This window comes from Heterodontus francisci, chromosome 32 (genome assembly GCF_036365525.1).
Source record: "Heterodontus francisci isolate sHetFra1 chromosome 32, sHetFra1.hap1, whole genome shotgun sequence".
Taxonomy (NCBI): Eukaryota; Metazoa; Chordata; class Chondrichthyes; order Heterodontiformes; family Heterodontidae; genus Heterodontus; species Heterodontus francisci.
In genome coordinates this window covers 30,938,601-30,966,097 of record NC_090402.1, presented here as the reverse complement: position 1 = coordinate 30,966,097, position 27,497 = coordinate 30,938,601, and the positions used below count along the sequence as shown (strand labels likewise).

At 43.1% G+C, this 27,497-nt stretch overlaps 1 protein-coding gene across 1 annotated transcript in view; it reads right to left on the bottom strand.

Annotated features, from left to right (window-relative positions):
• Positions 1-27,497, bottom strand: part of LOC137347736 (multiple epidermal growth factor-like domains protein 9) — a 317,937-nt gene that overhangs the window by 7,821 nt on the left and 282,619 nt on the right. The window lies entirely within an intron of this gene.

The following is a 27,497-nucleotide window of genomic DNA, read 5'->3' as shown; positions in this document are numbered from 1 at the left end:
TGTTTGACATTGTTACTTCTATTGTCCTGATGGAGCATCACAGCAACCTTTGCAATCTTGCAAGATTCACGTCCTGGTGCTCATATTGCATGGTGGCAACATTCTGGACCCTGGCAGTGGAGACCAAACCTCCAAGCAGGCTGATGTCAACACCATAACCTCTGTCTTTGACACGGTGATGAGAGTACGCTTCCCTGCGGGTCTTGGCCACATTGCGGTCAAGCTGGTTCCGTGCCCAGCCATCTGCTCTGAAGCCTTTTCACTGGTATCAAAGTGAGTTTTCCAGCTGGTGTGGTGCACATGGATATAGTTAGTGGCCATGAGAAATACAATTTGAGTCCAATATGAAATTTACATCATCCTTGGTAGCTAGCAAATATTTGTTAATACTATGTAACCCATTCCTAAATGCATTGAGAGTTTATGTGCATGTTTATATTGAAAAGGCAGGTGATATTCAAATGCTTTTCCCCTTTATTTAGAATCTGTTAAATTGTACAAAACGGAACAACCACCATCCCGAACATTGTGAAGTGCTATTTAATTTTGATCATGGTATCTAAATACGCAAGTGATTAAATAGTTAAAACGAATAAATTTGTTAGTTAATACCACACAAGCTTTATATTATCACTGTTAAACCTACACCTACATCCCTATTTGTACACTGTTAAACTCATAGACATACACCTGTTCATACACTATTGTACCTAAAAACATATGAAGTTTGAGCAGGAGTAGGCCATATGGCCCCTCGAACCTGTTCCACCATTCACTAAAATCATGGCTGATCTTCTATCTCAACTCCACTTTCTCACCCTATCCCCAGATAGAATCATAATCATAGAAAGTTTAAGGCGCAGAAAGAGGCCACTTGGCCCATCGTGTCTGTGCCAGCTGAAAAACGATCCACCTATTCTAATACCACCTTCCAGCATTTGGTCCGTAGCCCTGCAGATTATGGCACTCGAGGTGCATATCCAGAATCCTTTTGAATGAGCTGAGGGTCTCTGCCTCAACTACCCTTTCAGGCAGTGAGTTCCAGACCCCCATCACCTTCTGGGTGAAAAAGTGTTTGCGCATCTCCCTCTAATTTTTCTACCAATCACTTTAAATCTATGCCCCCTCATCACTGACCTCTCTGCTCAGGTGAATAGACCCTTCACCTCCACTCTATCCAGGCTCCTCAAAATTTTGTACGTTTCAATCAGATCTCCCCTCAGCCTTCTCTGTTCCGAGGAGAACAACTCCAGCCTATCCAATCTTTCCTCATAGCTGCATTTTTCCAGTCCTGGCAACATCCTCGTAAATCTCCTCTGTACCCTCTCTAGTGCAATTACATCCTTTCTGTAATGAGGTGACCAGAACTGCACTCAGTACTCAAGTTGTGGCCTAACCAATGAGTTATACAGTTCTAGCATAACCTCCCTGCTCTTGTATTCTATACCTCGGCTATTAAAGGAAAGGATTCCATATAATATATATAATATAAAAGCAAAATACTGCGGATGCTGGAAATCTGAAATAAAAGCAAGAAATGCTGGAAATACTCAGCAGGTCTGGCAGCATCTGTGGAGAGAGAAGCAGAGTTAACGTTTCAGGTCAGTGACCCTTCTTCAGAACTGGCAAATATTAGAAATGTGAAAGGTTATAAGCAAGTAAAGTGGGGGTGGGGCAAGAGATAACAAAGGAGAAGGTGTAGATAGGACAAGGTCACAGAATAGCTGACCAGAAGGTCATGGAGCAAAGGCAAACAATATGTTAATGGTGTGTTGAAAGACAAAGCATTAGTACAGATAGGGTGTTAACGGACTGAAAATTCAAAAGCTGTAAGTACAAATATGAAAAAAAACAGTGGGTAAGCAAACTGAACAAGCTAAAATGAAATAAACACAAAAAAAACCAAAAATAAGTATATAAGTAAAAAGAAAAAATAACTAATAATAAAAGTAAAATGGGAGGGCCCGTTATGCTCTGAAATTATTGAACTCAATATGCAGTCCGGCAGGCTGTAGCGTGCCTAAATGGTAAATGAGATGCTGTTCCTCGAGCTTGTGTTGATGTTCACTGGAACACTGCAGCAATCCCAGGACAGAGATGTGAGCATGAGAGCAAGGGGCAGTGTTGAAATGGCAAACAACAGGAAGCTCGGGGTCATGCTTGCGGACTGAGCTGGAGGTGTTCCGCAAAGCGGTCACACAGTCTGCGTTTGGTCTCCCCAATGTAGAGCAGGTTCCATATGTCTTCTTAACCACCTTATCGACCTGTCCTGCTACCTTCAGGGATCTGTGGACATTCACTCCAAGGTCCCTTACTTTCTCTACACTTCTCAGTGTTTTCCCATTAATCACGTATTCCTTTGCCTTGTTTGACCTCCCCAAATGCACCTCACACTTCTCCAAGTGGAATTCCATTTGTCACTTTTCTGCCCATCTGGCCAGACCACCAATATCTTCCTGAAGCCTATAGCTATCCTCCTCACGATCTACCACACGGCCAATCTTTGTGTCGTCTGCAAACTTTTTGATCATGCCCCTACACTTATATCCAAATCATTAATATGCAGCACAAAAAAAGCAGGGGACCCACTACTGAGCCCTGCGGAATGCCACTGGAAACAGCACACCAGTCCTAAAACAGCTGTCTACAATTAACGGCGCAGTGGTTAGCACCGCAGCCTCACAGCTCCAGGGACCCGGGTTCGATTCCGGGTACCGCCTGTGTGGAGTTTGCAAGTTCTCCCTGTGTCTGCGTGGGTTTTCTCCGGGTGCTCCGGTTTCCTCCCACAAGCCAAAAGACTTGCAGGTTGATAGGTAAATTGGCCATTGTGGATTGTCACTGGTGTAGGTGGGTGGTGGGGAAATATAGGGACAGGTGGGGATGTTTGGTAGGAATATGGGATTAGTGTAGGATTGGTATAAATGGGTGGTTGATGTTCGGCACAGACTCGGTGGGCCGAAGGGCCTGTTTTAGTGCTGTATCTCTAATCTAATCTAAATAATCACCTCAGTGAGTTCTGATATGAAGCAAATTTATAAATATATATATATATAGAGCAATAAAATAAATAACTGAATTTTAAAAAGCACACAATGTAATGATGTCATAAGGAGGCACTCTGTTGTAGGTGATTGGGCTGTACTTGAACAACCTGACACGGAAGGACAATGATATACTAAGATACTTAGCAACCCAGTGAATAGCAATCTTGTGTTTCTAGTACTGTAGCCGTGTCAGCTTGTGGCAACACTCTTGCCTATGAGTCAGAAGGTTGTGGGCTTTACCTTCCAGGACTTGGGTACCAGCCTAGTTTATGTGCTTCAATACAGAGGGAGTGCTGCATAGTCAGAAGTGCTGTGTTTCAGATGAAATGTTACACCTGAGGCTATATCTGCCTGTTCAGATGGATCCTGTGGTACTATTAGAAGGGTAGCTGTGCTGGACAAGACGAGTGCTCACATTGCATTTTCTGTTTGTAGAACTTGACTCTGCATGCTGTCTTGCAGGCCCCCACCTGCCAAGAATGAGGTACATTAATTTTGCCAAATGGACATTAAATTTCAAATTGCTGCTGGGAAGAAGAGCAGGCCTGTGACCAGGGGTTGCCAGGCCCCTGGCTGGAAAGACATTTTTGCATAATAACAGACAGTGTTTGGGAACAAAGGAACTATCCCCTGCTCCAATTCAGCCTACAAACTGATGTCATTGGACCGATTAGTCACACGACTAACTGGCGGCTGCAGAGTTTGAACTGGGAGTTTTAAATTGGAGAGGCAGAGTTTCTGCTGACAGAGAAAGCAGAATGCACCGGGACTAAGAAGAACTCTCTCTTGGCTGGCTCGCCACAGCCTCTCCTGCCTGTCTGTCTGCTCCCATCTCTTTCTCACAAAACTCCAAAAACCAACTGAAGACACATGAACCCCAAGAGAGAAAAGTCTCCTGGAGTGAACAAGATTTATGAAGAATACTGGGCCCCAACGAAAAGCAAGATCTATATTCTAGGACTCGACAGTGAGCTCGAAGACCCATAACAAAAACTCCTCATACTTTTCCACTTTATTTCTTTGTTTTCTGTCCCTATCTGCATGTGTGTATCGCGTATTCATGCTAGCGTGGGCACATCATCAGTCCGTAGGCATTAACCGAATCAGAGTTTAAGTTTAATAAAATTTCACTTTTCTTTAAACCTAAGAAAGCCTGTTTGTGTTGGTTTCTGTGACTTTATAATTGGAAAGCAATCAACAAGGATTCACCAAGGGGGAGTTAAAAACACAGTGTGTTTAAAAATTAAACCCTGTTACAGTAAGACCAGGTGAAGGCTGAAAGGGAACCCTGGACCTCTTTTTCTCACCTGGTTGTAACATTGCCTTCAGGGCAACAGAAGCTGTGCTTCAAATTTGCTGTGAAGCATTTTACAGCATACTGAGGACATGAAAGGCACTACTTGGGCTGAATTTAGTGTTGCCGTTTGGGAATGGAGGCGTGGGGGGCTGCAGAACAGTGTCGGACATGTCCACCTGGAAATCTGACGTTATAACGTCTGTTCTGGATTTAGTCAGCGGCGGGAAAGCACCCCAACACAATTTTAAATTGCAGAATATAGTTCCAATACATTAGCATGTAATTGTAAGTGATTCAATGAAGGGCTTGGAATTAAGTGGATGATGGGTGGCACTCATGCCTTTCGGATCCCTGGCTGTTGAAAGCTGGTAGCACTGAGGCAAAACCTCTGCTGCCATGGGTAGGCAGTCATGGCCAGCACAGGATAGAGGCGGTGGGGGGTGGGGAAAGCAGGGTGCAGAGGACACTGTTGGCCAAAAGTGCTGTGCACTCTGCGAGGCTGAGCTGGGTCTTGGGTGGGAGTGCTGGGCTAGCTGGGCCTCGGGTGTAGGGGCCTGGTTTTGGGTAGCTGTATCAGGTGGCCAAACTGTTAGGTGAGAGGTCTGGGTGCCCATACTGCTGGATGAGAGGGTTGGCTATCAGCAAGGGTGGGCACAGAGGGTCACTGGGGAGTCTGCCAGGAAAAATAGCAAGGGGACAGCTGCCAAGGTAGGGTTGTTTCTGCATTGACAGTGTTCTGGAGGCCTACTGATCACCTGGCATGGATCCCATACACCCCATCTTTTTGGACCTCCATGGTGTAATGCAGTGCCTCTGTCGGAGAGGGCCAGGAAGCAGCTGCACCTTCCTGGATAGCTCCATGACGAGCAACAGCAGCTGGCCATGCCAAGAAGAGCCAACCTGTACTAGAGTGTGTATCTGACTCGAGTCAGCTACCTTCAAATGTCTGAGCGTCATCATCAGTCTCCAGGGAGGCTGTCACTGACTTGTGCATCCTGCTGCAGGACGATTTACGACTTATGGGATTGGGTGGTCATACAATGTCCATAGCCTTGAAGGTCACGTGGCACTGAACTTTTACATGTCTTGATCATTCCAAGGATTCACTAGTGACATGAATGGGGTCTTCCAGGCAGCTGTACACCGCTGCATCAAGGAGGTGACCAATGCCCTGTTCATGAGGGCCAGCGACTGTCAGGGTTTGTCCAGTCGTGCACCGTCACGCCAAGAGAACCATCGGATTCATGGCCATGGCTGTATTCCCCCAGGTGCAAGGTATGATAGATTGCACGCATGTGGCCATCAAGACTCTAACAGACCAGCCAGCCACATTCAACTGGTCTGTGAAAGCGTTTCCTGCAGGTGTATGCCCACTTCCCAGGAAGCAGCCACGATGCCTATATACTTTGGCAGTCCCAAGTGCCACAGCTTTTCAGACCCGCTGTTCACCTTCAGGGATGGATTCTCGGGACAAGGGCTACCCGTTTAGACATGGCTACTAGTGCCTATGAGGAACCCTCACACTGCAGCAAAGGAGAGGTCCAACACTTGCCACAGCTCAAGTGACCATCGAGTAGGCCATTGGCTTGCTGAAGATGAGATTCAGTGGAATTCTGCAGTATGCCCCAGTGAGGGTCTCGTGTATCATGGTGGTCTGCTATGCTCCGCACAATCTATCACTGCAGAGGGTGGAGGCCTTGTATGACAAGGACATGACTGAACAACACTCCTCCACCGATGAGGAGGGTGATGAGTAGGTAGCACTGGATGTTGAGGTCCTTGCACCAGAGGTCAGGCATGGTGAGCGACAGGCCCAGGGACACCAGAGACAATCCCGTACTTGCCCACTTCCAGCTACCATGATGTCCTCTCAGTAAAATCATTTAAAGACTCACCTCAAGGCATGTAGTCTGTTGCCTCCTTCTCCATTTGCCTTCCATGCCTAGTGTCCAGCTGAACCACATGCTAGGGCCCATGGAAGACCCTATTCAAACGAGGGCTGTGCCTACATTGGCATCCACAAAAGGGGAAGGGTGACATCAGCTCACAATTAAGGCATAATGGAATAAGCACTTTCGACAATGAAAGTTAATTTCAAAAACAAAAGAAATTTATATGAGAAAACAAATGTCAAATTTCAAAGACCCATGAAACCCCAAGTGTTTTCAGCTGGTTTTCGTTATATGTTTAAGTGCTTCTACGAGGTATGACCTTGCACTAGCAGCTGGGCTGGAGGCAGGCTGCCCCTTAGCCTGGGATGACTTTGGCAGCAGTCCCCTGGCTGCCTGAGGGCTGGAAGGCCCTTGCTGCCTGGGGGTTTGCTGCACAGGTGCAGGACTCCCTCAGACATCACAGCTACTGGAGCTGAGCTCACTGGCAGAGGGGCTGAGGAGCTGCTGTCCACACATTCAGCATCCTGAGGGAAGCCCTCAGCTGTGAAGCTCCGGGCTTGCTGGAACCTCCCTGCTTACCAGAGAAGGACAATGAGTTGGAGAAGACTCCAAGTGCCTTGTCCTTCTCTCACCTTGCCACTGCTGCATTGAGCTCATGACCAAGGCAATGATGTGCAGGTCCACACACATTTGTGGGATCTGGCTCTCAATGAGGGTCGCCAGCCTCTCGATGGAGGAAGCCATGCGCTCACATGCCTGATATATGGCTGCATTCACGACATGGATGGATTTCTCTATTGTCTGCTCACGGCTGCGCATGTCCTCTTGCATCTCTGCCAGATGTTGCCTTACCCCTCTCTTCAACTACAGCATGCCCTGTACTGTTGACACTAGAGACTCGGCATCAGCCTGGGGCTCAGCATGGGCCTGAGCACCCAGAGTCCTCCGAAAATCCATGGCCTCAGTTGTCTCAGACTCAGCCAGCTGCTCATGTGCTCTCATCAGCTTGTGACCCTGATTCTACAACCAAGCTGAAACCCATCGAGGTGAAAGTATCTGCGCTGGTGGAATGTGCAGGAGAATCACAGGACAGTGGATCATCCTCAGAGGTGGAATTATGTTCCCCTTCTGCTGGAGTCTCCTGTGGACGCTGACCTGCTTGATAGAACACAAATGTGTGGGTTAGGATGTGCAGATCTCATCATGCCAACCATGGGTGATGTGGGTCTCCAGAAGTGAAATGTATGTCCATGGAAGCCAATCCTCATTCTCTCTTGTGCGGAGACTCCAGTCTCTTTATCAGCTAGCTATTGAGCGGCCACCCTGTGTCCCACTAATTCTAGTGATTCCTCCCAAGCTGTCGAGAGAGGCCAAAGATCTTGGTATTCCTCCACCAGTCCGGGATGTCTCCCTGCTATTATGGGCCCTCTTTTCCTGTAAGTTGGAAAGAGGGAGCAGGTCATACTTCACAGCAAGATCAACATGACAGTTCTGGTAGTATCAGCCCCTTGTCCCCTCTACTGCGGTATCCTGTATAGCTCATCTTCCCATCCGCTCTCAAGGGAGTTAATGGGGTGAGTTGTGAAAGGCGGCGGGCGGCCTGTGGCCGAGATGCAGTCATGCATCTGTCAGGATGAGGTGATGCACAGCCCCTCTGCCAAACCTTTTGTAGTGCCTCCCTCTTCATGTCCTGCTTCCTCCAACGCAGCCACATGCAATCCCTAAAAAGGAGAGAGGTATGGAGCAGTCACTTGGCAGAACGAAGGAGGTCGTGGACCCAGTTGTGTTGTGTGATCCCATAGCTGCTGACCTCCTCTGCAACCTCCATCCAGGCTTGCTTGGTAAGGGAGGAGGACCTATTCTTGCCAACACTGGGGAAGAGGACCTCCCGCCTTACCCTTGCAGCCTGGAGAAAAATTTCCAGGGAGGCATCGCTAAACCATGGGGCCACACTGTGTCTTGTCTTTGCTATCCTGTGGCATCCTTTTCTGGGAGGGGGAATGGTGGGGGAATGCAGGAGTCACAACTGTAATGGCTTCATGCGAACAATGCAAATTAGTCCAAGGCAGCAATGCAAGCAGGGCTTGGAGGGCTTTAAATATGGTGCCAGCAACTGCTCTGGAGTCTCAAATGCCAACAAAATAAAAGCCAGATAATTTTTATAAACTTCCCTGCAGATACGGAAGGAGTCTACTTGCACACAGTCAGACGTCAAGCTCTCGAATCGATCGAGGCTGAAAGCAAAGACAAAAGCACATCACGTCCTGATCAGAGAATCCTCTTCTCTGATGCTGCGCTCATCGCTCATACAGAAACTCCGCTGCAAAGACTCGTAGAGTGTCTCTCCATGCCTATAACTTGTTTTCCTTGACTATAAGCATCAAGAAAACCGTGGTCATGGGACCAGGTGTTGCATCTCCACCCCTGATCATGCTAAATAACACCCCACAGGAAGTGGTTAGCAAATTCTGCGACCTTGGTCCACTGTGACAGACAATCTGTCCCTTTGTTGCAGAGCTCGATACACGCATAGGGAAGCCGGCCCTTCGGACCAAACTGATGGTTTATAAGGCCTGTGTTCTCAGCACCTTGTTGTATGGCTGTGAAACATGGGTGACTTACAGCTACCAGGAAAAGAAGCTCAATAATTTCCATCTTTGCTGTCTGCGGTACATTTGTGGGTATATCCTGGCAGGACAAAATCACAAATGTGGTAATCCTCTCAAAGGCAGAGCTCCCAAGTGTGTTGGCACTAATCAAACAGTGGTGGCTTCAGTGAATTGGACACTTCTGCAGGATGGAAGACTGTCACATACCCAAGGATCTTCTGTATGGTGAGGTAGATGGGGCCAGTGGGGCGCCCAAAGCTCTGCTTCAAGGATGCTTGCAAGTGTAACATGAAGGTTCTAAATGTCGATCATCGCACCTGGGAGTGAGTAGCTGGTGAAAGAGGGAAATGGTGACACATCGTGCAGACTGGTATGCACTACCACGATGACCAGTTGCTACAGGAGCTTGGCAGCAGGCACCAACATCGAAAACAACAACTCACAGTGTCACTTGGCAGCTTCACATGCAGCACGTGGCAGAACCTGCCTCTCCAGGATTGGTCTTCACAGCCATCAGCAAAGGTGCACCAAGAGAAGATACCCCACCTAAATGGATTGTTTGCTGCCATCATCTTTCATAGATGGAAGGATGCCAATCGGGTACAGCTCTTCCACAGATCAGAATAAGATTGTAATTAAAAATTAATAACTCTTAAAAGCTCTTAAAATAACTCTGTAATAGTGTCCAAATTAGGTAATATTTTAAGTCTAGTGTATAACATGCCCCATTTCAAAATGTCGACCAGAAAATATGAGAGGATAGTAGTCGTAAAAATCCATTGCACTTTTTTCTCATACACTGTGTCTAAGTAAATCTTTTTCAAATTCTTTCCAAATCCTAGGTCTGTTTCCACTGACTCCTGTAGCACTACAAGATCTCCACTGGTATAATGAAAGTAATTGGCCTGGGTTTGTGGTTGTTAATGATGGTGACACTGTCATTGCTTGCTGACATTACTCTAAAACTGACAGCAACTTCTGGCATCCACACACGTGTACTTAAATGCAGAAATCCAGAAGTTGCTGTCAATGATTTTCCCCGTTCCTCCATGGTGTTCTGCTGAAGTCCGCTCAGACGGAAATCAATTAGAAATCACTTCATTTGTTGTGAATTTCTACTTATCCTATTAGTCTTGCTGTAAAAATCCTTGAAAACATTTATGCTTTGCTTAATGAGGTGTAACTGAGTTTTAACAGTGTACTAAGTCATAATTACTCCTGAATAACCTCTTTTGCCCAGAAAATCTATAATATGTGTGGAATATCAAATTTCTCCATTACAATGAACTCCACAGGTTGTTTAAAAAAACTGAAAGATTTGAGATTTCAGCTTCTACCTTAATCCCATGTCTATGTCCCAATCTTTATCTTTCACTTTTTAATCATTTTAAAAAGACTAAAATATTCAGGTTTTTTTTAACTTCCTACTTTGCTCTCTGTGAGCATACTTCAATGTCGTCACGCAGGCTTAGCAACCAATCACATCACTGTTGCTGGATGCTGGAGATCCCCCATAGCTGATGCTGGAATGAAATTAATGTTGAGAAAGGTAAACTCCATGCCACAGAGATTGCTAGATCATTTTGGGAAGCTTTCATTGAGGTCAGTGGTGAACACTTCTCTTTGCTTCTGATCACAAAATCTTTTTTGTCCCTTACAAACCATTGCATTATGGATCCCTTGCATCACAAGCTCTAATGTACTCCTCTCATTGTACTATATCATTCATGTCTTTGATTTCTATTTTGCTCCTTTTTAAAATTATTTTGATTCTGGATGGATCAGACATAAAAGACTGAAAAAGCTATGTTGTAGATATGCAACTTCAAAATGTGCAGTAAATCTCTCATGAATAACTGGTAGCTTGGCTGTCATTCTCTGACATTAGGTGAGCCAATATGGCTGCTGTAGCAAATAATAGCAAAAGTTGAACCTCTTCCCCCCCCCTGTTCAAATGGTCAAAATCTTTTCACTATCTACACACCTCTTCAAATAAACATTCATTGGTAATAGTCATTTTTTTAAACGAAAAATATTCTGATTCAGTAACTTATGTTTATTCTACAGGTATCTAGCTGTTTTTCTTTCATTGCATTTCTTTTCTTGCAGATGAACTGAAATTGTCATGCAGGCTCCCACCTGCCAAGACTGAGGCACACATTATTTTGCCACATGAACATTAAAACTTAAAATTGTGGCAGGGAAGAAAAGAAGGCCTATCGCAAGGAATTGCCAAGCCCCTGACTGGAAAGACATTTGCATGCTGGCAGACAGTATTGGAACAAAGGACACAGTTCCTGCTTCTCCAATACACAGAAGACCTGGTCAGGCCAGTTTAGTCACATGACTAACTGGCTATTTAAATTTGCTGAGAAAGAAACTCGGAAAGCTGTTTGCTCCTGGACTGAGAACACCTCTCTCCTGTCTGCTCCCATCTCTTTCTCACAGAACAGAAGACCCACTGAAGACACATGAACTCAGAGAAAAGTCTTTTATGTGAACAAGGTTTAAGAAGAATACTGGGCCCCAATGAAAAGTAAGAGCTGTCTGCAATCAAAGACTCTACAGCGAGCTGGAAACACAAAAACAGTAACAAGAAATCCCCTTCAGAGACGGCCTCAAACCTCTCTACTTTATTTTTCTTCTCTTTTCTGTCCCTATTTGCATGCGTGTATCGCATGTGCATGCTAGTGTGGGCGCATCATATATCCGTAGGCATTAACCGAAATAGAGTTTAAGTAAGTTTAATAAATTTCACTTCTTTAAACCTGAAGTGCTCATTTCTTTGCCTTATAATTGGAAAGTGGTGAACAAGGATTCACCAAGGGGGAGCTCAAAATACTGTGTTTAAAAATTAAACCCTATTACAATAAAACCACGGGAAGACAGTAAAAGACCCCTAGACACATTTCTCAACTGGTAGTAACAAAATAAAGACACTAAAATGTCAAAGTAGGACATTAAATGTTAATTTTTCAAAGCTTTTGCCTTCATTTCAAAAATTAAAGCTCTATATGGCAAACAAAATAAATCCTTTTCTGGTGCTGTTAATGTTTGTTAGCTAAATAATGTCTCATTTCCTGGATGTGGGAATACTACTAATGTTGCATTTCATTGTCTTCCTCAAAGTGGCAGTGCGGATCTCCAGTGAGTCTATCTCTGCAACTTGCTTACAAATGAACAAACTTATTCAACAACAGGACTTTGAAGATTAAACCGACATCAATTCTTAGAAGAAAATGAATGACTTTTGTTATGAAAGTGCTTCCATTTTAAAATAATTTTTGATGACTTTTGTGTTTTAAAACTGAAAAGATTCTTCTTGTGAAAAGGTCTTGTTTGAAAACAAACTTTACTGGAAGTCACATGCTTTAAGCTCAATAAACATCAGAAACCTTGGTGACTTGGGGAAGATCTTTACAAGAGAAGTTGCATGTCAAGATTTATGATGGCCAGGAGGTTGCTTTTGGGATATTGTTTTGACTTTCTGGTTGGTTTGTAGACTGTTTTGAGTTAGTTGGAGGTCAGCCTGCCAAGAGAGAAACACCTAGCTCATCTCTTTCTTCACTTCTCTGAAAAGCCCCGAGAGTTCAGTGTGTGAGAGCTACAACCCCTGATGTTACATTTCTCCTGAGAAGCTGGAAAAACTTGCCGGATTAATCCTCACACTGCCTGAAAAGAACTGCTCCAGAAAAGATCCCAGTGACCCGTCTACGTATTCTCGGGCACCAGACTGTATGCCATTTTGGGACACAACATCTCTCACCCAGTTTCTTAAAGAATTAACAAGTATTTGGCCAAAGTTTTTTTTTGTCTTTTTTTTTGTAAAAGAGCTCTACAGAGAAAATGTCTTTCTTTTTAACGTACGTGTGTGTGTGTGTGTGTGTGTGTGTTTGGGGGGGGGGTATTTAAAAAGGGAACTTTCATATTTCAATCTGTATTAATGCTTCGCTTCGTTACTGGAAAGGTCTTGCTTTATAATCTGATTTTATTTATTAAAGAAACCTGGTTGATTTATTTTGGGATAAAGAATAGAGTATATGATTGACTATATCGGTAACTGGGTAAACATTTAAAATATATGTTGTGACCTGTGGAGAAGTGGAACTAGAAAAGACAGCGCACTCCTGCCTCAGTCATAACACTTTGCAAAAAAATGTAAGTTAATTTTAAAACATTGTAATCTCAATATGTGCATATTCATTTTAGATTATGGCTGATCTGTACCTTAGCTCCATTTATCTGCCTTTTGCTCCATATCCCTGAGATTTAGAAATGTTTTGATTTTTGACAGATACAAAATGTGCAAATTATTCAATTCTCAACATCTGGATCTTTAAGAGAAATTCACAACAAAGCTAAAACAAATTGACTCATGATAATGCAAAAATGCCATTCCCCAGTGAGCAGTTCTGCCCTTTAGAAAAACAGCGCACATTGCATTCGGCATGTCCAACCCAGCCTAGCGTCACCCTGTTTAGCAGCAGATCATAAGAAGATCATAAGAACTAGGAGCAGGAGTAGGCCGTCCAGCCCCTCGAGCCTGCTCCGCCATTCAATAAGATCATGGCTGATCTTTTCGTGGACTCAGATCCACTTACCCGCGTTCTCACCGTATCCCTTAATTCCTTTATTATTCAAAAAGATATCTACCTTAGCTTTAAAAACATTTACTGAAGAAGCGTCAACTACTTCACTGGGCAAGGAATTCCATAGAGTAACAACCCTCTGGGTGAAGAAGTTCCTTCTTAATTCAGTCCTAAATCTGCTCCCTCTAATCTTGAGGCTATGCCCTCTTGTCCTAGCTTCACCTGCCAGTGGAAACATACTCCCACTTGTATCTTATCTATTCCCTTCATGATTTTATATGTTTCTATAAGATCCCCCCTCATTCTTCTGAATTCCAATGAATATAATCCCAATCTACTCAGTCTCTCCTCATAAGCCAACCCCCTCAACTCCGGAATCAACCTAGTGAACCTCCTCTGCACCCTCTCCAGTGCCAGTACATCCTTTCTCAAGTAAGGAGACCAAAACTGCACACAGTACTCCAGGTGCGGCTTCACCAGTACCTTATACAGCTGCAACATAACCTCCCTGCTTTTAAACTCAATCCCTTTAGCAATGAAGGACAAAATTCCATTTGCCTTCCTAATTACTTGCTGTACCTGCAGACCAACCTTCTGCGATTCATGCACAAGGACACCCAGGTCCCTCTGCATAGCAGCATGCTGCAACTTTTTACCATTCAAGTAATAATCCTTTTTACTGTTACTCCTACCGAAACTCCTACTTCACATTTATTAACATTGTATTCCATCTGCCAGTCCTTTTCCCACTCACTCAATGTATCTATGTTCCTCTGCAAAGATGCAGATATTTATGTTACAACCCCAACTTGGGAAGCAATTAAAAAGTTTATCTATAGACCCGTAAATACTTCAGCCAATGGAAGGCAAATGGACCACTATCGGGGACACTGTTTTGACAGAGATCCAATGGTTTTCTTATTGATGCTTACTTAGATTTTTTTTTCAGATTTGTGTTATGAGGCATTCTCTGCTAATGCAATCAAAGGAACCTACTCAGCACTTGTGTGACACAGCACAGCACATGGGGCAGTTGAAATATGAGTTTAATAGACCCAGTGGGAAAGGAGGCTAAGATTTTGAGTTATTTGGTCTAGAGTATCCCAATTATCTGCCGTTTGTCATGCTTCCTGTCATCATCCAGTAGGTGACTCCAGATGACCTTATAACCTCCAGAACTTCAAAAACTTCCCTCAGCTCATTATTAGTGCAAAATTCAATGGAAAGGATTGTGCAGAAAATTAACCGATATAAAACTGTGCTGAGTGAAATTTTCAACAGAAATAAAAGACTTCATGGAGAGCAATAAATTAAACCAATCAAAAAAAAAAATCAGTGTATCGTATCGCACACTGCCTGGTAGGAGAATGACAGGCTAAAAATAGAAGAGCCTCTGGGAGAAGATGTAATTTTTCTGGTTGCTAGTGCTCATGATATACTACAACTCCTTCGTTCTAATAATAGCTTCTTATCATGATGAGCAGCATGGCTTTGTTTGTTTGAAAGCCACCTCTCCTATAACTACCAATTTGCTCCATGAATTTGCTTTGTGTGAACGCATACTGCAAGTCTCTACTTATTCTTTTAATTGTTAGGCACTAGAAATTGTTTAAAAATATCAGCCCTCCAAACTCTAATTTTTAAAAAAAATAATGCTGGAAGGTCAAACTCTATTGCCCTTGTGTTAACCAATTCTGGAGTTTGAGATGAATGTATTGTGCCAGGGTAACACTGAGGCTTCTCAGATAAATGCTGCTTTGATAATAAAGACCAGCTAATTGCAGACAGCTCTTAGTATCTAGAGTCCGTTCTGAACATTCCCTAACTGACATTTTTAAATATGTATAATTATAACCTATTTCAGATGTCTAAGAGCCAATCAACTGTTAACAACTGTCAAAGGATCAAGTTACTTCATCCATTTTTCAAAAATGTGATTCCATTCAACATAAAAATCTAGAATGGTACATTTTAAAAACAGAAAGCAATCTTTATTAGACACCTGATATTAAGCTTATCAGACACAACAGAGTGGAGGATTAACACTGCCGAAGGATTAGGCTGTACTTGTAAGTGAATTCAGTGTCAGAAAAATGACACACAGACAGGGTAAGGCCAAGTCTTGCAGTTAGCTGCAGCCACGTGTAATTTTTGTAATTCAGCATTTTGCATTTATTCACTTTACTTAGATCTTAAATATGGTACCTTTTTTTTTACTGCTGTTACTACTGAACGTTCTGTATTTTCTGTTATGATTAAATCTAAAATGGGGTTCAATAAATTTAATACTCGAGTGCTGTGCTTTTGTGCATATTTTATTCCCCTGTTTTTGTCCTCTCAGGGCAGTGTGATAGATGATTGAGTACAATTTCCACACTTGCCAACATCTCTCTATTAGTTAAAGCTTGTCTTATATGAGCATAGGCAGTGAAGCAGAGATTTTAAGACTGGGCAAAATCTTGAAAGTAAGTAGGGTAGTGGGTGACCGGCACCAGGGTTGATGTCAAGTGGTCTGATACCTGCAGTAATTGTTGGAGATGGCCTGATTTGAATATTTGGGGCAACCTCAAGACATTAGTGATGCCACTGATGTGAAGTTCACCAATGGTGGGGGGGGGGGGGGAATTGGAGAGAGGTAGGAACAAGCGTACCGTTGTAGCATTTAAAGGCCTACAGCTGCTTAAGGGGAAGGCATTGAGAAGAACCAACTGAGAAAAGAGCAGAATGTTTTATTATGGGATCTGCAAGTGGGTTGAGAGCTTCCAAGGTCACTAATGCAGCTGTGGATGTGCTGCTGCAAAGCCAGATAGAGGCAGGAGGTCCTGCTTGAGCCAAGTACCACAGTCCCCAAGAGGAGCTGCTCAAGGACAGTGGAAGGTGACTCAGGCAGACACTGCCAACACTAGCACCAACTTGCCAGCACTTTAATAGTTAACCTTTTCTTGGGTATATTTTTATTAATCATTCTCTGCTGGAAGGCATTCTTCTAACTCTTGCCTTTTAAGCTTCACTTAATAGTTGCACTAAGGTAGGAGATGCCAATAGCTGGAATGGATCACTTTTTTACTTTCTGCATTTGATGTAGTTTGAAGCTTCCTCCACACTATTTTTCAATAATCATGAAGCTGAATAAGCACTTCCTCCACTGACGATCCTTCTGTTTGTCAATTGATGCTAAGTATCAATGTTTTTCTAGAGTGGACTCGATTATTTGAAACTAAGCTGAGATGATCCCAAATTCCCTTGCTACTGTTAAAGGGGACAGAAAGAGCCTAATCATATCTGGGCTGAATTTAGGCCCAGATTCAAAAGAGGGCCATGTCCTAACCCATTGTGCACTTCTGTCAATTACAATTAATTTTAAAGCAAAAATATTGAAGCCAATTTTCATTTTGAGCTTCTCTCCTTTCAGAGGAATTTATTGATAGCCTCTCAGACATAGCCTTTTTATTGCTGTTGGTAAAGTGAAGGTTGTGGCACCAGCCTTGTTTTCCTGAGCTATTTCTGGATTTTCCCACTTGGGGACTGCAAGAGCATTTGCACTAGAATGGGAAAAAAAAAATAGGATTTCTTTTTCAAATGCTTCAGATCCTTATTTCAAAATATGTTATTGATTTCTCCAATTCTACTTTGTAAAATTCAGCACTATACATTTCCATAATATTTAAAGGGGTATTAAGACAGGGTTTAAATGAAGTACAAGTACTTTAAAAATGCATTAAAGAGGAAACTAGATAAACACACGAGGGAGAAAAGACTAGAAGGATATGCTGATCAGGTGAGATGAAGAGGGATGGGAGGGGGTGTGCCGAGCATAAATGTTGGCATAAACCAGATGGCTGAATGGCCTGTTTCTGTGCAGTCATTTCTATGACAATAAAATACATTGGTTCAATTGATTAATGGCAACGAATGGTCCGAAATGTAGGGATACTTGCCCATTCATCTCGACTTGGAAATTATATTATGGGATACTATTTATTTTAAATGAGCTAATATTGTTATTAAAATGGTGGCGAATAATTCACATAGCATAATTTTGAAGGTCCTTTTATCAAAAGACTGAATCAGACAATTTTGACTCTTATCCTATCTCCATTAGTTGTATTGATTTTAAAATCTCCAGTATTGGGTGGAGGATGTAATGGCAGGGACAAATTCCATTAGAGCCACCAGCCCTTTCTAAATAGCTCCTGGTGAATAGTTCAAAGTAGTGTTGGTGGAAGCAAGGGGGAGGGTTGTCCACATATTACTGCTGTCTGCCACAAAGGATGTGTTGCATGAAGAAACTAAGCAATGGAGGGAAAATGGTGTGATATGAAGGCTAGTACCCCAACAAATCCCTCCTGACGGGAAGTAAGCTTGTGACTTGGTGAGCCCAATGCCTCCTCCCATTGTACATTTTTTTCTCTCTTTACATTGTGGAATCTTGCAAACCTTTATAATCGTGAGCTGAACGAGAAGGCATTTATCATATTGACAGTTCTCATCACATTTCTTTTGTCTTTCTTTCATCACTGTCATTGTTTCACATTCCTCCTTGATGAGTAGCCATTAATCATTGTTTGTTCGGTGGATTCAGTGATGCTGGACAGCCTCACTAATCATTCATTGTCATAAGACACAAAGTAGAGGTAATACAAGTGAAAACTCTTTGATTACATGCATTTGGTGACACCTGCTTTCTTGACTTTGACTTTCATTAAATGAGAGCAGCTGAACTCTTGCTACATGCAGTGGGGAAACCATATTAGTGCATCTCCCAAGGTATTGTTTGCAGGAATGAGGCAGAACAAGGGTTATCTGTCTGTTAGGCTAGGTGAGGCTCAGCTAAACTAATTGGAACAAGTTACACCTTGTGACATGTTCGAACTGTTCCAGGAAAGAAAGCGTTTACGTTTATATAGCCTTTCGCGACCTCAGGACATTCCAAAGCGATCTGGAACCAATGTAGTAATTTTGAAGTGTAGACACTGTAGTAATGTAGGAAACACAGCTGCCCCACAAGCATCAATGTGATAAAGACCAGATAATCTGTTTTTAGTGATGTTCATTGAGCGATTTAAATTTGGCCAGAACACCAGGGATAACTCCCCTGTTCTTCTTTTGAAATAGCATCATGGAATCTTTTATATTCACTTGAGGGAGGGGCCTCATTTTCTCTTATAACATTTGTAATGTGGTTATGGGGATGGGTGGGATGACGCGAGCGCTCAGAGCCATTCCATGCCATTTGAATCAATGCCACTAACACTCTATGCCAACCAGGATTCCTCGGCTGATGGCTGAGGGGAAATCTGTGCAAGTTCATCAATGGAAGCAAAGTGGAAGAATAAGGCTTTGGTCACATCTAGTGTTTAGAATCTGAAACTGCATAATGAGTTAGTTATTCAACCCTTGTTACATTGCTGATTTGCATGGAACCAAGTTTAAAGTGGCAATCAGTGAAACATCTCAGTAAATTGATTATTCCTATGTATTGGTGAGTTTAACCATGCAGAAACAAGATCTGGAAAATAGAGTTAGCTTCTGATCTGGGAGTATTCCATCCTGGAGACTCCATCGTGAAAGCACCAAACCAATGGAGGCGAGTGAGAGGCTGAATTTTTAACTAGATATTGAGCGTCTTCACTAGATCCTTTTAATACTGGTGTAAACAGGTTGTACAAATGGAGTTTTGTACCTGGAGATACTGTAGCAGTTCAGCCCTACTTCAGCTGGATCTGTTCAGCCTGTTCTCTATTCAAATGCATCTCTTTTAAGAAAAACCCAGTACCAATCTGTTAATCGGATAGTGGAGCGATAAATGTTACTAGGCTGCTGAAGGAATTTTCAGTCCTGTATCAATGAAATTATTTTAGAATTACTCCCAAAGCCAGTACATGTGGCAGTTTAAAATGTCTGAAAAATGACATTAAATGATCTTCCTCAATCAGGAATGAATTTAACTGAAATAATTACACATTACCATTAGCTGTACATCAGGGAAAATGTCTTATTACTGTAATTGCAACAGAAGCACTAGATTTGTTTTATATAAGCTATAAATTGGGGTTACATTGGTCTTAGCACTGTCTAGGTGAAGTACGTTATTGCACGAGAAAAGTCAATTGTCTTTTTTCCAGCCTGGAAACAGCCAGCAGTTTTAATGGAACTGCAGCACTTTAGTAACTTTCTCATCTCGCTGACAACGGTACATGTGGATCTGTCAGAAAGGGAAGCAGCAACCAGAAGACAATCAGCTCATTGATCAGTAGCAGTAAATTGCATTCCTTGGTCCCCTGGCATGCTCCACCATCCTGTCTAAAGAAACTTTACTGATCACCTAAAAGATATAATTTAGCTACAACAAACAACAACTTGCATTCATATAGCATCTTCAACATAGAATGGCTGACTCAAGGTGGTTCAAAGAAGCATTATCTAACACTATTTGACAGCAAGCTATTCGGACAGGTCACCAATAGCTTAGTAAAAGTGGTAGATTTTACACAGTGCCTTAAAGAAGGAGAGAGGGGTAGAAAGGTTTAGCGAAGGAATTCCACAGCTTAGGGCCTAGGCAGCTGAAGGTATGGCTTCCAATAACCGAGCGATGAAAATCAGGGGTAAGAGGCATATACATTTGAGTGTTGTAGGGGTGGAGGTGGTTACAGAGATAGGGAAGGTTGAGTCCAAGAAGAGATTTGAACAGAAAGATGAGAATTTTAAAATTGAGGAGTTGCCAGACCAGCAGCCAATATAACTTAGTGAGCATTGGGTTAATAAACGAACAGTACTTGGTGCGAGTTAGGATACAAGCAGTAGAGCTCTGGATGAGCTGAAGTTTACAGAGGGGGCAGGATGAAAGGCCAGCATAAGATCGTTGGAACAGTAGAGTCTGGAAGTAACAAATGCGTGGGTGAAAGTTTCAGCACAAGCCAAATAGCAAATGATTATCCATAGATTCCAGAAGAGATGAGGTCAAACCCCATCCAGAATAAGTGCTTTTTCCTGCAATAGATTGTAATCTGAATTTGGCACTGCAGTTGTTCCAAAGATTAAAAATGAACACAAAGTACCCAATATCATGGTTAAATTGTGCATTTGACTATTGTATTTAATTCTGGCATAACCTGCTGTAAGTAATTGAGAAAATCAATGCAAACTCCAACCTCCGATTACTGTTAAATAGTCCAATCTGTGAACAAACGTTACCAAGGATCTACAGCTGATACAATGGCAATAACATTGAGGTGCCTATGCTTGAAACTTTTCTGATCCAAGCACAAAAAATTGGAGGCCAATGGCATGATCACTCTGTTTGCTAAAAATCGCGTGAGGCTGCAAAGTTGAAGAAAAAAATACTATGTTCAGAACTGTTAGTGCAGAATTGAATTCCGTATTCCCTATTTTTAGTCAATTCACTAGTTCAAGCTAACTATATGAATGGAAGATGAGGGGCAAAATGGAATCGCTTTTACACAAAGTCTCGAGTGCAAATTGAAGCAATCCTAAAATCCTTCTAGCTAGATTACAGATGCAAGCACTGTGGAGAAATGGATAGATCTGCTAAGTAAACCAAATCATTCCATTAAGTGCTGCAGGTTATGTGATTCTTGTCCCAATATATGAAGCTGTTGATTCCACTGTCTGGCTTCAAATAAACCATAGCATCATTTCAGAGCCTCATGTTTAACCTTTGCAGTCATTTTAGAATTTCACAAAAAAAAACATTCAAAAGGCTGGGGGATTGTAGGATAAACAACTGGATCACATTTCAGATCCTTTCCATTTGGATATTTAGACCTTGTCAAAACGGATTTGTGAAAAGCAATGGAAATGAAATGTTGTCTACCAAAAATAAAAAAATTGATAAACAATCTTAAAAGGAATCCATTTTAGGGTCACGTTCATAAGTACAAGATTTATTAACTTCCACCTCTTTGTTATACAAAGACTACTTCAAGCACTCTTACTGACAGAGGCATGGTGTTTCTTAGCCATTTACGAAGGAGTGAGATCGGTCCTATTACATTTCTGTGCACCTTAACAGTGAATGTTAGCAGGCTTCACTGGAAAATGACTAGGAGGAAAAACTTTGACTATTTCCAGTTTCCCCAAGCCAGCACCCTGCTGAGATCTAACTCAGGATAGATCAAGGGCGGGGTTTTAGGTTTTGGGTCAGGAACCCAATGTCGGGGTCAAATGGGTGGCCACAACTCCACACTGTGTGGAGAAAGTCACCCAATTTTCCCCAAATTATTGGCAAATTAACGGCCAGAAGGTGGGCTCGCTGTTCAATTAAGGACGGTGGCCAGATTCTCAAAGCTGGAGGGCCAATAGGAGGTCCTCCAGGTTGGAAAGAGCAGTGGCCTGCAGTTCAGCTAAGAGTGAGAGAGAGGGTGACACCATGGAGACACCCTCTGATGCTTGTAAAAATTTTTAAATTTAATTATAAAATGGCCTCAGCAGCTGGGCCACCATTGTGGAGATGGAGACCCTCCATGGGAAGACCTGCAACCATAGCTGTGGCCCAAAAGGCAGGTAGGGCCTTAAACCTGGCCTCGAGAGCTGGTTTCCCCTCCCCTCCGCCCTGCACCCCAGGAAGCCACATCCAGGGAGCTGGCTAATCCCTAGCACCTTGGGGGGGGGGGGGGGGGAAATCCCCGCCGGCCTCTGACAATTGGCCCTAATATGCCATTAACCTACCTAAATTGGCTACGTGTCACTTGCGGGCAGGTAGCCCTTCTGACCCCCATTCCACCTCCTGGTAAATGGCCCAGAGGCAGGATGGTGCTGGTAACCCAGCACACTGGTCGGCAGCACGGATTTTCATACCTTCCCACCTCTGTACTTGCCCCCATAAAATTCAGCCCCTAGTATCAAACTTGGGGCCTTCCTAATTTTGTCTGGCTTTGCTCTCGCTGCTTAAATTCACAGCAGCAAGGAGATCGATCCTTCATTACTGAAGCACAATGAACCACCTTCAATGGCACATTGTAACACAGTGACGTTCTTTTCCTTCCTTTTATGTTCATTTTCAATTCTTAGTACTCCTCCCAGCTCCTCCAAGCAGTCAGCCTTGAGTTAACCCGGATGATGACCTGTACCATGCTCTTTGGGATCACAGCAAGTTTATGGATTGTCTCCCCCACCCCTTCCTCCCAGCTAGAAAAGTTCAGCATGTCTTTCTGTGAATGAGCACCTCTATGTTCTAGTACATGAAAGGGCTTTCTGATTTCTTTGCTCCTTTTTGTATAAAGCTTGGTGCCTTCGACAGATAAGTACATGAAATATTCCTGCTCTATGCCAAAAAACTGGTTTCATATGCTTAAAAGTATGAAAGCTTTATTTTTGTGCATTGTAATCATTCAGTTTTCTTCCATTCCTGGTATTACGCTGGGATTACATGGGGAATTTGGGATAAAATAGCATGCACCTGCTGAATTGAATTAACCCTTCATTCACAAAAAAGAGCAAGAAATACCCCAATGTGAGAACACTTGCATCTACCATTCTTTGACACAATGGAAGAATTCTCCCAATGATCCATAAGCCATGACTTCGGCAACAGATCCTCAGAGACCCCAGAGACACAGTATAAATTTTCTTGCTCCATCGACTCTACAGATTATTCAGCAAAGTTATGGTGGATGATTTGAGCAAGCCCTTGCAGAAATTAATGGCAAGCATTTGTGTTCAACTGTTAGTGACAATGTACATTCATATAGTGCCTTATGCCTCTCAAAGTGCTTTGAAGTGTCTGGCTATTACATAGGTAAGCATGAAACACTGAAAGATCCCACAAAGTCAGATGAATGCTGACTTATTCTATGGCATTTTCTAAGGGAAGGATGTAACTCAGGATAGCTGGAGCATTCCCTGCTCTTCAAAAGGCAGATGGAGCCACGTTTATCTTGGACAGCATTTTCTATATTCGATGAACTCCATTCTCCTGCTTTTGCTCCATATCTCTTGACACCCTTCCCAAACAAAAATCCATCTGTCTCTGTCTTGAAAGCTCCAATTGTCCTAGCATCCACAGCCTTTTGGAGGAAGAGAATTTCTACTAACCAGAGAGTAGCATTCCCTCACTATAGGAATTGACTATTTAGATAATGCGGGTTCACATTTCACACCAGAGCTTGAACAAAGAATCTAGAGATAAGAGTGATAGCAACGGAGTCAAGTTGGCCCATATAATCCTCTCCCAAAAGAATTGGCATCGAATAAAAGCTTATTTCCTTCCATTCTATCCAGAGTTCAACTTCTACTTTGGTTTTCATTTTTAGCTTCCATGCACTTTTTTACTTTTTTGTTAATTACCTCTGATTGAATCCAGCCCAGATGGGATGAGAGTTTCTTCACTAAGCTTCCTAAGTGACATGAATTTGAGCAATCTGACCTCGATTCCCAATGGATATGTAATTACAACAAAGAACCACTCATAATCTGTCACTGATTGGACAGCCACTCTGTAACGCTGGTTATGGAAATGGTTTGGGACATTTTGCTCCACTAATGCACAAAAGCACATACTTGCACTGCCCATTATTCCCTTCCAACCCGACCTACAGAATGATGTGCAACTTTACATGGATGTAAAAACATGCCAGTTCTGTATATGCACAGTCTTTGGCCTCCTTATCTCGAGAGACAATGGGTAAGTGCCTGGAGGTGGTCAGTGGTGTGTGGAGCAGCGCCTGGAGTGGCTATAAAGGCCAATTCTAGAGTGACAGGTTCTTCCACTGGTGCTGCAGAAAAATTTGTTTGTCGGGGCTGTTACACAGTTGGCTCTCCCCTTGCGCTTTTGTCTTTTTTCCTGCCAACTGCTAAGTCTCTTCGACTCGCCACACTTTAGCCCCGCCTTTATGACTGCCCGCCAGCTCTGGCGAACGCTGGCAACTGAATCCCACGACTTGTGATCAATGTCACAGGACTCCATGTCGCATTTGCAGACGTCTTTGAAGCGGAGACATGGACGGCCGGTGGGTCTGATACCAGTGGCGAGCTCGCTGTACAATGTGTCTTTGGGGATCCTGCCATCTTCCATGCGGCTCACATGGCCAAGCTATCTCAGGCGCCGCTGACTCAGTAGTGTGTATAAGCTGGGGATGTTGGCCGCCTCGAGGACTTCTGTGTTGGAGATACGGTCCTGCCACCTGATGCCAAATATTCTCCGGAGGCAGCGAAGATGGAATGAATTGAGACGTCGCTCTTGGCTAACACACGTTGTCCAGGCCTCGCTGCCATAGAGCAAGGTACTGACGACAAATGCCACATTTATAAGCACAAATGCCACATTTATCAAGAGCAGATTAGAAGTTAAAAAAATTGGAATTTTGCATTGCCAAATTCAGTTCTAAATTGAAGTTTTCAAGTTGCTTATCCCTGCAAGATGCACTTTCCCAACTTATTTTTATCCTTCCATTATATCTAACTTAAGTTAGAGACTATTGTTAAATATCAAACTTTTAAAGCAATATTATAATTGTTTCGAAACAATGAAAAGATGTAGGTTTAGAAATTAACTCCTGCCAGAATACAGGAGAGAACATAGCAATGGCAACAGCTACTGCACAGAAACTGGTACACAAGATGAAGGCACAAAATTGATTCTCTTGTTATTGGAATGTGACTAACATGCTGGCGGCACTAGCCGCATCCGAAGACATAGCGTGGATTTACGAGGAGGAGGAAACTGCTTTCCTCCAACTCTTGTCCATCCCCCATCCCTTCACCCCACTGTCAGTGATTGTGCCTTCAGCCATCAAGGCTCTAAACTTTGGAATTCCCTTTCTAAACCTCTCCACTTCTCTACCCCTACCTGCTCTTTTGGAACACTCATTAAAATTTACCTCTTTGACCAAGATTTTTGTCACTGGTTCTAATAGCTTCTTGGACTTGTTGCCACTTTTTGTCTGTTGCTGCTATGAAGCATATTGGAATACTTTTCTACATTAAAGGAACTATATAAATACAAGTTGGTGTCAATGTTGAATGCCAGGCAGTGGGGCCAACTCCAGAAGTGGGGGTACTGGTTGGAGGAGATTTAGTAGGTGGGGGGGGGGGGGGGGGTGTGCAAATGTTTGAATAGTGGCTGGCAGCGGCCCATAGTTTGGGCGGCACAGTGGCGCAGTGGTTAGCACCGCAGCCTCACAGCTCCAGCGACCCGGGTTCAATTCTGGGTACTGCCTGTGTGGAGTTTGCAAGTTCTCCCTGTGTCTGCGTGGGTTTCCTCCGGGTGCTCCGGTTTCCTCCCACATGCCAAAGACTTGCAGGTTGATAGGTAAATTGGCCAATAGCAATTGCCCCTAGTGTAGGTCGGTGGTCGGGAAATATAGGGACAGGTGGGGATGTGGTAGGAATATGGAATTAGTGTAGGATTAGTATAAATGGGTGGTTGATGGTTGGCACAGACTCGGTGGGCCGAAGGGCCTGTTTCAGTGCTGTATAACTAAACTAAACTAAACAGTTTCAATATGGAGGCAGTAGGAACATCTCTGCTCCTCCTGGCTCCATGTTCAGGGCAGTAATTACATTTTTCTTTAACTTACATTTTTGATGGCAGCCTCCTGAAGTCATTTTAAGGATCGCTAGTTTGGTTGCTTTGGGCCTCAAAAATTGACCACAACCTGCACTCAAGTCATGACCAAATTTCCCAAGAGGCTTGCAACAAGCGTTAGGCCATAATTTGCATAGACAATTGGCCCAATGTTTGTTTCAAGCAGCTCCTCAAAATGATTAAAATTTTGCATTTTTTTCATTCATTCATGGGATGGGGGCATTGCTGGCAAGGCCAGCATTTATTGCCCATTCCTAATTGCCCTTGAAGGTGGTGGTGAGCTGCCTTCTTGAACCGCTGCAGTCCATGTGAGATAGGTACACCCACAGTAATGCTAGGAAGGGAGTTCCAGGATTTTGACCCAGTGACAGTGAAGGAACGGCGATATAGTTCCAAGTCAGAGTGGTGTGTGGCTTGGAGGTGAACTTGCAGGTGGTGGTGTTCCCATGCATTTGTTGCCCTTGTCCTTCTAGGTGGTTGAGGTCGCAGGTTTGGAAGGTGCTGTCTAAGGAGCCTTGGTATGTGGTGCTTTCCCAAGACAGACTGATATATTGGACCCTTTGGTGTTTGTCTTTCATAAGCAATGCAATTTCTAACTCTCAACATTAAAAATACACTTATCAAAGATATATTGATCCATTGCTCTCAGTGGATTATTTTCCTAAATATCAACCAAAATAGTGAAAAGCATGCAGCAAATCTCTTTCATCTGTACAGTTTAAGATGTACATTCATGTCTGCAAACACAGGGTTCAAGAATCTAGTACGCGCTCCACTGGGACTTCACATGAAATTTCCTGAACAAGGGGCCAAAATGTTCTGTAACTGGAGAACAAATGGCTCCCACCATTCATTAATCTTGCCCTTGACTGTTTAATTGTCATGATATTTTGCACTGCAAGTTGCTGAGAGTTGGAGAATAAAACAGTGCAGTTTCCCCTACAGGGCAGTTCATACAGATCCATCACCTGTACATCTCCTTAACCAATCAGATTAGGAATTAAACGTCACAAGGCATGAACCAGGAAGTGTAAGTGGAAATAGTTAATTCAATGTCAAACCAGGCACAAAATGTGATATAAAGAGAGGCGGCGGCCGGGGGGGGAGATTGTATTGAGAGATGGGAAAAAAGACAAAGAAAACGATTTAAAAAAATTAAGTTACATTGCAAAATTGTAAAAAATTTCAACAATTAGCTGAAGGAATGAAAGTTAATTTTCTGTGCCAGAGAGGTTATTTGACAGTAATTAAAACTTATCATGCAGCTAAAAGTGTACTTTAAGTGAACTGGACAAGACCTAACTTTCTGTGGCGTGTTTAGTCGGTATCTGACGTCAGGACAGGAGCTTCGCACTATTCAATATATTTAAATGGGGAGCCAGATGATGAGATACCTTTTCTATACAGTTCATGCAGAAGGAGTGCCTCTTGGACAGCAACTTCCTGATTTTCATGTTTAACCATGTGCTCACCTGAAGTTGCTATCAATTTGCGCATAAATAACGGTGAGTGCTGTTAGCCT